This window comes from Microtus oregoni, unplaced genomic scaffold (assembly GCF_018167655.1).
Source record: "Microtus oregoni isolate MIOR12 unplaced genomic scaffold, Mior012 000023F_ref0000262, whole genome shotgun sequence".
In the NCBI taxonomy this organism is placed as follows: Eukaryota; Metazoa; Chordata; class Mammalia; order Rodentia; family Cricetidae; genus Microtus; species Microtus oregoni.
The window spans coordinates 6,960,796-6,974,681 of NW_024543082.1; positions in this window are offsets into that span (position 1 = coordinate 6,960,796).

A 13,886-nucleotide genomic window follows, 5' to 3' on the forward strand; every position below is an offset into this window, starting at 1 on the left:
CCTCCACAGATGTTTTATGCGGTACACTTGTATCATCTTTACCACCACCTTTGGTGCTCTCTGGTCCTCATGCTACCTCCTGACATGCTGTATGTGTCTTTCTACATTAAACTTACTCTGATCTACATGTGATCCCCAGGTCCCTGCGCACTACATCCACCACATCACAGGTCACCAACTCATGGATTAGCCTACGTGCCCATCGTTGGGTGAATGGATCCTGAAAATGGGCTTCTCAGGGTCGGAGAGGCAGCTCAGCAGTTAGGAGTACTTGCTGCTCATATAGAAGATCATTCAACACCTTCATGGTGTCTCAGATGTGTCTGAATCCAGTTCCAGAGATCTGACACCCTCTCTTCTGTAGACCAGGCCTGCCTCTGCCTCCTTTGTGTTGGGAGTTAAAGGCCTTGACACCCTCTTCTGACCTACATGAGCACCACGCACACACATTGCACATACATACATGGCAGGTAATACTCATACGTATAAAAATAATAATTTTTTGAAAAATGGGCTTCATATACACAATAATTACTATGTTTTGAGAGAACAACTCTGATCAAATCTCTTTTATGAGGTGGCCTTTGGCGGCCTCCTGATGCCCCAACTAATGCTTTGTGAGCTTGATCATAGGTTAAACTCTACTGGATACAGGGCTGGATTGATTCTCTGTGGCTAAGAGTTCTTGAAGGCTCAAACTCACCTGTAACTGTAATACCAGGAGATCTGGCACCACTTCTGGCCTCCTGGGCACCTTCACTCCTATGCTACCTGCACACATGTGACACACATGTGCACACGTGTGCATGTGCACAAAACACACACATACACATACTTTTTAAAAGGGCTCACCTGGGTACAGAGTGCTATTACCTACCCCTAGTGTCTCTGACCTAGTAGGTGTGAGACACACCTACTGGACCCAAAAAGGTATACTTCTAGCTAGTTCTGAAGTAATGCTGAGGCTGCTGGTCTGGGGACCACATTTTTAAAACCACTGGCCTAAAAATAAAATCTCAGTTCTGCAGCTAGCTTGGCCATAGAACACTTTTTATTCTGTTTTGCTTTCTTCCTATCTCTTGCTCAGCACAAAACCCTATGGCCCATGCCACACCGGAATATCAATTTTACCAAACACTGACTATCCTCTTGTCCTTCTGGTCTTTGTCCTGCATATTTCCTCTTTGGAATGTCCCTCTGTCTTGTTCCTTTCTGAGGAGCCACCTACATGGAGCATGGTTTTTATCCCAGCACTTGGGAAGCAGAGTCAGGCAGATCTCTGTGAGTTCAAGGCCAGCCTGGTCTACACAGTGAGTTCCAGGACAGCCAATACTGAGATCCTGACATTATGGGACCCTGTCTCAAAAAACAACCAATGACAGAAAGGAAGTTACCTACCAGGGAGGCTGAGTGCTCCCCAGTCCACAGCTAGGGTGGCAGGGATCTGGTATTCTCTAAGCCAGTTGCCACTGCTACTCCTAGGAGACGACAAGACTTGGATTTCCTGGAGGTTTTCTTTGGTGATAAACTGGAAATCATCTCTTTAATTCCATCTCTCAGTTTTCCATAGGTTCACAGGGAAACCATGAACAACTTGAACAAGGAAGACCTGACTTTTTATGTCCTCAATAAAGGCTTCACTACCGACGACATTCTGGGTCAAAAACTAATGAGGTTTCTTCTGATGATGTTTTTGTAGGCTTTAAGATCGGACACTCTCTTTTAGTATCCATGGGCACCAGACACACATGAGGTGAACACACATGTGTAAGGCATCCACACATGCACATAAAATAAAATCAAGTTAAGAAAAAAAATGTGTGGAAGTGCACACCTTTATTCCCAGTGCTGGGGAGTTAGAGGTGGGTGTTAGCTGATTCCAAGTGGTGTCACATCGACAACCAAGAAGGGCCATTGCCTTGTATACAAGTTAAACCATGGTGATAAACTTTACAGTTAACACACATAATCTCCACTGCATTTCTGCTGACACTGTAGATCTAAGAGAACCTTCTTCATCCTCTCCCTGACCTATCTCATCTGCTCCCAGGCCTGGGACTGAGCTCTCAGGGACTTCAGAGTACAGCTCTCCCAGCCTGGGATACTCTCCTCCCCTTCCCCACCTCACCTTAAGGTTCTGCTTGAAACCAGCTCTTGGAGGCCTTGGCTTTTTGCTTTGTTCACAGGTACCTATTCTTGTGGTCAGGTGCCTCTCCACCTCACTCTCTGGGGACTCTGGACAGCAAGCAGATCTGTGTTGCTGGCTATCTTAAGGACCCAGAGCAGAAAATTCCTAAGTGCCCATCTAACCGGTCACCAGCCAGGTAAACACCCTCAATTTCTATGAAAACTAGTAACTATAAGTTGAATTCAGAATCACATCTCAGGAAATATTAATCCAAACAATATAGTTTCAAAGAGCACAAACATGGGAAAACCTTTTTATCCCTCTGCTGCTCTACACCCTCCCTTAGGAAGTCTGATCCCAGTTCTTGCCACTCTTCCGATCTTGCAAGAGAAGAAGGCAACCTGGGACCCTAAAGAAATTACTTCCCCACCAACCTATTCAAAGGGGCGAAGGCCCTTGGAGAATTCAGAGAAAGAAAGGAGGAAAGGAGGTAGTTCTGCAGGGAACAGGGAGGGGCCTCCTGGGAAAGAAAACTGAAACTTTGCAGCCCAAGTCTCTGGGGCAGGACTCTGCTTTGTCTGTGAGGTGCAAAGTTCCCTAAGGGCTAGGTGAGCCAGACGTCTAACAGCCATGGCTTCCAGTCCCTGCCCGGTGTCCCCTCTACTTGTGCGGCTGCCGGAGTCCATCTCCCGGGCCCACAGGAAACAAGAGAAATACTTCCAGAGCCGGGCCTCGGGAGGCAGGGAGTGCAGTGTCCAGCCCTTGGGCCCCAGCACCCCCGACACCTTCGAGGTGAACTTCCTAGAAAGGGCAGGTGAGTCAGGACAGTAGAACTGGGCCAGGGTCGGGTACAAAGGCAGACCATGCAGGTGTCCAAACAGACCCACTCATGCTTCTCAGGAGAGCCCACGGGAGTGTGGCACTGCCTGTGGGAGCCACTACTATCCACAGACTTCCTCCATCCCACAGTGGGGGGACAGAGCCCCAGAAGTTTGGCTGCTTCCTAGGAATAGCTTCCATTTGCTACCTGAGTTGCCCAGTTACCCAGCAGACAGCCTTGAGAGGAGAAGGGAAAGTGTGGAAATGGGGATTGAAGCAGGAACCCAGAGTCCTGTGCTAGCCAGACAATTGCTCCTCCAACTGAGCTATACCCAAAGCATCTTTCTGTTGTAAATAACGATTCCATTGGCTTGTTTCTAAGGATTACAAAAGTAATATATGATCCATTAAAAAAAAAGGTCCCTGGAGATGTACAATGGGAACATTCTCATGTATTCTTATCTGTGAAACAGCTAATGTATATACATTTAAGTCATTCTAAAGTTTTGGGTTATTAGTTTGGCGGGGGTTTACCTACATAACTATACAATATCATTCTATGTCATTGAGATGAGGGTTTAAGACCAATTCAGAAGCATAGACTTGCCCTCACCACTTTGAGACAGCGTCTTGCTCTTGACTGGCCTTGAACTTGTGATCCCCTTGCCCTGTGATCCCCTTGCCCTTACTTCTACTGTTAAAGTGCTAGGATTATTAATGTATACCTTCATTCCCAGACTAGAAATGTGTCTTTTAATAACCAAATGATGTTCTACAGTAAAGCTTATGCTGCCCACTTTTGAGTTCCAGATAACTTTCTGCCACCAACAACCTGCTATTCCAGAATGCCAGACACAAGGGCTCAGATTCTCTGTTTTTATTGGGACACAAAACTCTTCCTGGGGAGACACAACACACATGTCCACTCACCTCAGATAAGGAGCCTACAACAGACCAAAGGAAGGATCCTACCAAAGCCCAACTTGGTGAACCAATGGCTTTTATCGAGGTTTCTTACAGGACTTCTTACAGGAGGGTTACTTACAGGAGCAGAAATGACTCAAAGACAGCTGCATCACCAGAGCGCAGCTTAGCATGGGTGACAGCTCATAACCTTGGGAATCTAGAGCACACTGCATAGGTTGCAGGTCCTCAGCAGGTCCAAATAGCTCTGGTCTAAACCTCTTCCAGGTAACTCAGTTCGTTTCTGATTCTTTCAGGTACATGGTCTGGTGTTGTCATAACTGCTTGTCTTCTCTTAGAGTCAATGGTGCTTTTCTGAATCTTCCTTGCCCCTCTGTCCTGCCAGTCTCAGAGGGACTCTCAGCAGTCTTTATTGATTACTCTAGCAGGGAGAAACCTAGTAAATCTGGTCAGATTCAGGGACTTCCTCAAGGTATTTTAATTTGTTCACCTTCTGGCTCTAGGAACTTCCCTGCAGGATAGAACTTTTCGATCTTGAGGAAATTTAGACAACAGTGCTGCATTATAGGGTTCATCCAACTAAACAATACAACATAACGTGTATTTCCAGAGTGTTTACCTTGTGTGAGGGATTAAAGTTGTCTAGAGATTCTTAAAAGTGTGTGGAAGGCCAGGTGTGGTGGCACACTCCTTTAATCCCAGCACCCTGGAGGCAGTAATAGTCAGAAGTCTGTGAGTTCGAGGCCAGCCCGGTCTATTTAGGGAGTTCCAGGGCAGCAAGAATTACATTGTAAGACCATATCTCAAAAACAAACAAACAAACAAACAAGAAAAAACAAGCAAACAAAAACCAAATGGGAGAATATGGGTAGCTTATGTGAAAGTCCTAAACCTATAAGGGAGATTTCTGGATTTGGTGCCTTCAGACGTTCCTAGAATCAACCCAGAGAGGACACTGGGTGTCACCTGTAAGTTTTCTCTCATTTCCCTGTGAATGTGTGTTTCATGTCTTGTAAGCCCATATTTCTGTATGGCACAAGAGCCATAGGCCCCGTCTGAGGTGATCGTGAGGCTCTGCAGGCAAGCTGTCTCTGATTAACAATAGCCAGGATGTGCTGCTCCTATTTTCTTTTGTTATAAATGTAGATCACCTGAGGAGAGGTGTTGGCTGAAGCTGATGACTTAAGGGTTTGGTGCTTCCTTCCTTTTGTAATTTGGAAGATGTCTTATAGAAATGCTAATTTATGGCCTATGTGACAGCTAGTGTTAGGAATATTTCCTAAGCGAGCTCTCTGAAGACGCAAAAATTCCCAATCAAGCCAAATCAAAACAAGCTGAATTAAGAAATATCCAAGTTTAATGGGAAATCTGCGCTCTCTGGTGGCCCCAGGGGGAAACCGGGAAGCTGCAGAAATGCAGCTCCCTCGGGAGGAATAAAGGGGGACCACGTGTTCTTCTTTTGGGGGATCACTTAAGTACTCTGGGGAGTGGTCCTGACCCCACCCCCAGGGAGGGGCCAGGACTGGCCTGCTGGGATTTGAAGTCCAGACCAGGCCTGGGGGCTGAGATAGATGCCAGGGACTGGGGCCTAGGCTCTCAGCCTAACAGCTAGCATACAGGTAGATGCCAACGTGACAAAGGCCATTCACCTGGTTACCTAGGATACAGCCTAATGTGTCATGCCCCCCCCCCCCACACGCTCAATTTATGGGATGATATATAAACTGTTTGGAGAATAAACGGAAGAGATCTTGCCCTTCAATGATGACCGTATAAGTTGTGTCTGATTATTCTTCACAACTCCGTACCAGTTCAGTTAGGGAAGATAATTATCTATATTGGACCCACAAGGGCCTCAACAATGTCTCCCCTGAAGCTAAGGAGAGAGTTCTGAAAAAGAGAGCACCAGATGGTGATTGATGGCAAACCTGTGACCATTTTCCTGGAAACCATGAAAAACTCAGTGGAGGACCCGCGACCCAGTCCTCCATCTGTGACACAGCCAGATGAGGCTTCAAGCTCCAGACCTCCATCTGTGACACAGTCTCTGGATGAAGCACTGTCTGATGAAGGGCCTGTTTACAATTCTGATGACGCTATTGTCCAGGAGGTGAGTGTTGACAGAAGAGCTGGCACTGATGCTACAACTGCCCCTAGGTCACCACTTCTGCCCTTTTGGTCCAGCAGCCTTAGCTGGGCACTAGCTGTGAGCCAGATGCTGCTCTAGGTACTGGGCTACAGAGGTGAATAAGCAGGGACAAGATTCCCGTCCTCATGCAGCCTGTATTGGGGTAAGGGGGTTGCATAGACCATAAGCAGGTAAATGAACTGAGGAAAAATACTTCAAAGACAGAGATGTGCTAGGAGAATAAAAAAAAAAAGGAGTTTTGCATTGGAGAGTAACATGGTGAAGGCATGCAAGGGGAAGATGGGAGACCTTCTTGCTGAGGTGACATTTAGCCTGAGGCTTAAAAGATGAGAAGGCACCAGCCATTAACAAAATGCACTCAACAAATAGGTACTGCTTAAGGTGTGACAGACACTGATGTAGGGCTGGGGGCACAGACACTGTGTGGACTGCTCTTAGGGCCTTGACATCGAGTAAGGGAAACAAAGCAGAGTAAACAGATGTATAATAGAATTCTGTCCAGTGACAAGTGCGGGAAGAATAAAGGAGGATGAGAACAGTGTCAGAGCCACCATCCTAAACAGGGTGTAAACAGACAAACCCACATGATGCTTCATCTAGAGAACATGAGTAAATTAAAGGACCTAGTGTAGGGGTCTGAAGAAATGCTGAAGGAAGACCCCAGACTCAAACAGTATGTAAGAGCAAGAAGTGATTATTATCAGCATATGTGAGGCCATTCACCTGTACAAAATGCCCGAGGGGAGCAGGCAGGCTTTTTTTAAGCACAGCTAAGGGGAGTTTTGGTGGCAGCTTCCCTTCACAGCGAGGTAACTAGCAGTTTTCTGTAGAACATATTTAGGGAAACCTGAAATCTAGGACAACCAATCACCCAGGGACTCAAGGACTGCTGTGTTTGGTGCAGTTGTCCTGGGTAGCTCACCACAGTGATACCTGAGTTAGCAGGAGACATCAGAAGCCTTAAGCTACCTATTAATTCTGTCACTTATAACCAGATATTTGTGTAGATGAATACTGGATTCTACTCATCAAGGCTACAGTTGCTGCTGATGTCATCCCACATATCCACAAATCTGACTGAACAACAGCAGACTGTGAACTGTGGAGGGATTCATGGATTCCTTGTGATCTCAGGATGCTAAGTCCTTGTCCCCTCCCTCCTTTCCTCTCTCCGCCCTTCCCTTTCTTCCTTTGGTTTTTCAAGACAGGGTTTCTCTGAGTAGCCCTGGTTGTCCTGGAATTCACTCTGTAGACTAGGCTGGCCTCAAACTCAGAGATCCACCTGCCCCAACTCCTGAAAAGACAAAACAATAAAAAAAGAAAATCTTGACTTCCAAGTCTATTTTTAACCCCTGTATATGAGCCCTCAAGTTGCCAGTGAGCCTTAACAGTGAGAGATTTTATTTTTTGATGATGGTCTGTATTTCTGAGTAGGCTTTGCTTTTCATGAAAAAAAATTTAGTACGAAGCAACACGATTCAAGTAACTGACTGATTCTGTGATTTGGAATCAGATTAACATTATATAAGTTTGAGAAGTTAATGTCACGTAAAGATACATTATCTCCTAGAAGGTCCAAGTTCAACCACCAGCCAGGCTATGCAGAACCACCTCCTTATTTCTCTATAACTGACTTTGACCCACTGTTAGCTCTGAGGTCCCTCTTTCTTGTTGCTCCTCTTTGCTGGCAACTCCCCATTAGCAGGAGATGCAGACCTTCCCCCTTCCTGTAGATGAGCCTGTTGCTCAATTCGGGTTGCAGATCAGTTTTTACAATGCAGACACCCAGGTGCTAGCCCTAGACATTTTTATTTCACCTGGTCAAGTGTGTGGTGCAGGACACAGCAGCTTTCGAAAGCACTCCAAGGGAGTCTATTATGCAGCTGTAGCTGAAAACCGCTGTTTTGAGTTTTTCTTCAGAATTCCACCATCTGATCTTGAAATTCGCCTCTGTTTGGACAGCACACATTCAAGACTAATGGAAAGCGAACCCTCCTGAGAAATTCTGAGGCTTTCTGATTATGAGCCACTGGAAACATTAGCCTTTGGTGTAGCTAATGCGATAGCAGAGGATGCAGCCAGCTTTTTTCTCTACGTTCTCCAATGAGCAAAGTCCTTGGACTACCTTGGAGTGTGGGCTCAGGACCTTGTCCTGAGATCAGCAGGTTGAGCAGCTGAATCTTATCTTTTTATCCCGGAATGATCTGACTCACACAAATCAAACTCAAGAGGGTGACTTTATGAAGCAGGAATTTTAATTACTTAATTTGCAGTGGGAAAGATAATTGTCATGGTTACTGGTGATGGTGAGTGCTGTGACTGAGTTTTATGAGGGTGCTATGAGAGTATAATCAGACCAGGAAAGAAACTGGATGGCGTAACATTATAGCTCATTTATTTCTCACTCTAGGAGGAGGCTTAGGTTGCTCAGCAGACCAACTGTAAAGCCAGCTCTGGCAGGGTTCAATGCCATCTCACTGCTGAGCAACCACTGATAATAATAATGGAAAGTTAAAAATAAATTCTTGTGCTGGGTGTGGTGACACATGCCTTTGATCCCAACCGGGGTGACACCGAGAAACCATGATTTGAAAAACCTAGTACAAAAGAGTAGGTGTAAAGAAACAGGAAGAAATATGAACCAAAAATTAATAAACTAAGTAGTTTTCTTTCTGTTGTTTGAGATACAGTTTCACTGTGTAGTCTTGGGTGGCAAAGAATGTACAGAAACCCTCGACCTCTGCCTTCTAAATGCTGGGATTAAAGGTGTGTACTCTCATGCCCAGTTAGACCAGAAAAAGTTGCATGTTTGCTTGTTTGTTGGTTTCAAGATGGATTTTCTCTGTGTTTTCATGACTATCTTGGAACTTGTTCTGTAGACAGGATGGACTTGAACTCAGAGTGATCTCCCTGCTTCTGCCTCCCTAGTGCTGGGACCACTACCTGGCTTAGCTATTCTTTTTTTTATTTAATTGATTTTTATTGATCTCTACATTTTTCTCTGCTCTCCCCCCTGTCTGTCCCCTCCCCCTTCAACCCTCCCCCAAGATTCCCATGCTCCCAATTTACTCAGGAGATCTTGTCTTTTTCTACTTCCCATGTAGATTAGATCTGTGTAAGTCTCTCTTAGTGTCCTCATTGTTGTCTAAGTTCTCTGGGATTGTGGTTTGTAGGTTGGCTTTCTTTGCTTTGTGTTTAAAAATCACCTATGAGTGAGTACATGTGATAAACTATTCTTAACATTGCAGTTGGAAGTGTCGTCTTCCCTGAGGTCATCTGACAAAATCAAATGGTTACACGAGATGATTTGTAAATGAACTTGCCATGGAGGCAGGAAAGAATAATGGCTAAAAATATTTAACCTAAAACTGTTTTTGTTTTTATCCCCTGGTGACTATAAAATATATGGAGAAATGATTTTTTTGCTCAAAGGCAACAAGGCCACACCTCCTAATAGTACTTCTCCCAGGAGCCTGTAGGGGCTGTTTTCATTCAAACTACCACAGTGCCTACTAGCCAAGGAGGCTGAAGGTTGGTTTTGCTCCTTCCTCACCCATCTGCAAGTCCACTGTTTCCTTAGCACAGCTGATATAGGAGACCACAGATATTGGGGTCCAAAAGATGAGAAATACCCTAACAGTAGTTGCAAAAATGTATTTAATTTTCCTCATTGCAAGGATAGTAGGATGACCATCATGATGCTAAAGTAGAACAGGTTTTTGGATTGCACAGGTTTTCCCTGCATTAGGAAATGAAACTCAATCCGTTTTTCTTAATTTTCCCTCAGACGTCTGACCACCTCCATTGATGTAGCACTTTTGAAGCCTCCTACCTAAATCTATTGTTTACTCGTGTATTGTAAAACACTGAATTTTGAAGGTTAAGATAAAACACAAATAAAAGTTTTAATACTTTCTCAATTGCACAGTATTTTGGAACTCACAGAAGTGAGTCTGTAAATATTTATACAATTTACTAACCACCCAAAAGTAGTTGTAAAATGAAAAATTGAACTTAAGCATTAATTTCTGTCTTAGCCTTCTGAAATTACATTAAGGCAACAAGTAAAGAAAAAAGGGAATTGGAAGAAAAATAACAATGAACAAAAGATAACATATTTTACAAGATGAGAACCAGCTAGCCCTTTGGAGTAACTGAGTGGAGAACAATACAGAGAATGGCACCACCAGAGACAGACTTGGAGGCCACAGGGACCAGGGAGGACTTGAGACAATAAGAAGATGAGGTGGCATTGGGTGACATCCTGCATCAGTGGCATCAGCTCTTAATGCCCTGCCCTATTCTATACAACAAGTTCTTTTCTTTATCACAGGTTAGTTCACCACAGAAATAGGACCAGAGAGATTCCGGATGTAGGGCACCAGGGCCTGGTGAGATGAGCTAGACAGAAAACAGTGTTAGGGCTGTGCCAGCTGTGAGTCCCCTGTCCCTGCTGCGTCCCTGCATGCCTTACAGAGTAGAACATGGTCTGCTGTGCCAGTGTTGAAGTCTACTGTTCTCCAAGCCTCTTTTGCCAAGAAGTTTTAATGTTTAAGGAAGGTTTCCACCTTGGCAAAGACAGAGGCCAGACATAGAAATGGAAAGAGGAAAAAAAAAGTTAAAGATCTCATCCACATAATCCAAAGTATATAGATATTTTCCAGGAATGGTGTCACACACATCTAATCCCAGCACTAGACAGGCAGAGGCAAGTGGATTTCTGTGTGTTCGAGACCAAAGTGGTGTACATGGTGAGTTCTTTAATGGCCAGGATATATGTGTGTGTATGTGTGTGTGTCCTTTCATAGTGGTAATATCTAACATTTGCTCAAAGTTTTGTGCATCCCGGGCACCTTTGATCCATTACTTCTGTTGGTCAAGTATCCTGGAGCAGGAAGCACTCTCTCAGGCTGTGTGTGACTCATGAGGAAAGAGGAATTTTTTATTGGAAGAAACTGGAGGAGCCAATTCCCAGCCAGGATGTCAAAGTGCAAAGTCCTTGGTTTTATGCACTCAGCCCAGCCATCATTACACTTTGACCAACGTGGTGAAACCACAACCTTGATTAAATACTCACTGTGCTGAAACCAGCTGAGTAGTTCCCTGATTACATGTGTAGGAGGAATCAAATAATTCAGACAAAATGACCAATTTTATTGTGGTTTTGAGGTCAGTGTTTCTTGTTAGCATCTGAACTTTTCACCTTTTCTATTTTTCAGTTTTGAAGATATTCTGACAACGGTATGATAACTATCTTCTAACACATGGACTCTTTTATCCAATGGTTTCTTAACAATTGCTAGGCTAATTAATGAACAAGCTCTCATTAAATTCTGTATTCTTTCACATTTCTAATTGACACACTGTGTTTGTACATTTTTACTCTTTTTAAATAAAATAATATGGTGCAAAAAACTAAAATTGCTTGAAAACGTTCCTTTTTTCTCCTTTTCTTCTCTCTTTTTTTATTTTTTTATTTTCATTTTTATCTTTGTTTTTTTCAAGATAGGGTTTCTCTACATAGACCTGGCTGTTCTGGAACTCACTCTGTAGACAAGGCTGGCCCTTGAACTCACAGAGATCCATTGCCTCTGCCTCACAAGTGCTGGGATTAAAGGAGTGCACCACCACCACCTGGCTCTATAAACGTTTCTGTTCAAGCAAAAACTCAGCTTCTGCTTCGCCCTCTGGGCATCACCTCAGAGCTGTGGTCAGGCTGTTCTCCAGCCTCTGGAGGAAGGCTGCTATCATTCTACCTTCCTGAAAATCTCAGGAGAATGAGCACTGACCTTGCTCTTCTATGAATGTAGGACAGGGCTTGAGTGCTCTGGGGACTGATGGCGAGGGCTCAAGCACTAGCGGATGCCTGGTCACCTGCCTCTGAGATCCATCGAATCCATGAGATGGAAAAGAAAGATCTACTCATTGCTTTGTTTTAAGGATCAGATGGATTAAGGCAGATAATACATTCACATAACACACCAAATATTGAACAGTATAAACAATTTATTTGGTGGTTTGTTTTGTTTTCTGTTTTGTTTTGCTGTAGTTGTTTTTGTTTTTCTGAGACAGAGTTTCTCTGAGGAGTCATGGCTATTCTAGAACTCACTATGTAGACCAGGCTATCCTCTAACTCACAGAGATCTGCCTGCCTCTGCCTCCTGAGTGCTGGGGTTAAGGGTGTGCATCACCAATGCCCGACTTCAACAATATATTTATTGAATTAAGAATCTGGGTTGTGGGGGTGGGAGTCAGGCAGCTTTGAGGGTTCGTCACTCATGGTGGGGTGGTGCTTTTCTGTGATGCATTTGATTTTGAGTATGAAATCCCTTCTCTCAAGCTCGTGTAAGTATCTCCAATAACCTTACCATTTCCCTACCAATAACAAAAGCATTTCTGATTAAAAGAAAGTTCAACTGGTCACGAAGTGGAACCGGAGATAACTGTGAGTCCAGGCCTCACAGTTATCTGTGCTGTCAGCTGTTCTCATTGCTCAGAAATCAGGTGCTTCTTCCAGTAACTGATGCCTTCTGTGCTTCCTCTTCTTTATTTAGCTGCACAGATGGGAGGGACTGATTATGTAAGGCAAATTGAGTACAAAGTAACAATTGATGTCTTAGAGAAAGGAATGATCAAAGGGTACATTCCTTCTTCCCTGTTAGGAACTGGAAGAGGCTTGCAGCTTCACAACTTGAACATCCTGAATTAGCTCCTTTCTTTTGGACTTACTCTAAGTTGTGTCTACACGGAGTCTAGCAGTGAGCGACAGAACCCAGGCAGGCCTCTTTTTATTTACCTTTTGCTTTTTGCTTTATTTTCTTCTCTTTCAGTGTCTTTATGTGTTCAATCCAAGGCCAGTCATCTCCGGTTACTATAACAAATACCTGAAACCAATTGTTTAGAAAAGGATTTTTGTCTCCTAGCTTTGGAGGTTCCATTCAGTCCACAATCAGCTGACCCTGTTGCTTTGGCCTGTGCTGAGCAGCACATCTATCTTAAGTGTGTGGTGGAGCAAACCTGTTCCTCAGGGCCAAGAAGTGCAAGATGGAAGAGACAAGGGTCTCAGCTTCCCCTGTGCGACCATACCCTGAGATGACTTTCCATAATCTCTGTCTCTTAAAGGTTCTATTCCTCCCCCAGCATTTAGCTGGGACCTTAGCTTGTGTGCCTTGGAATGATCCAGATTTCCTCCTGGGCATTCATTTGCTTCCCTTCCCTTAATTTCACTTCCCCCTTTGCCAAAGCTCATCACATCATCAAGACCAGCTGACACTTTTTTTTTTTTTGGTCATGTAGAGAAAAATGTTTTTGTTTTAGGAAATGTGCTAAAAATCCTCAATCATCATTGCTTGTAAGGTGAACAGTGACATAATAGAAACTCTCTGGGAACATTCCTCTTTAGCGTTAGACATAGTTAAAGCTGGCGTCTTTCAATAAGAGCTGCTAAATATATTCTATGGCAGTGTGAAGGAAAGGGCCATCTCATGACGGCTCTTGCCTCCCAGGGCCAGTCATTGTCTAAAAATAATGCTCATTTGATAATCAGGAGGCTGCCTAATATCATGTATAAAATATTCAGATGTGAATGCTCTCTGGGTTTATACTTTTCTGTCAGTTTCTGGACTTCAGAAACAACTTTCCATGACACACGGTAAAGCCCAACAATCAGGAAACATACCTTCCTATTATTTGATTATTTTTTTCTGAAAAACGAATCCATGTCTGGTATAGTGCTGGTTTTGTGTGTCAACTTGATATGAGCTAGAGTCATCACTGAGGAAGGAGCCTAAGCTAAGGAAATGCTTCCATGAAATTCAACTGTAAGGCATTTTCTCAATTAGTGGCCAATAGGGGAGGATCCAGAAC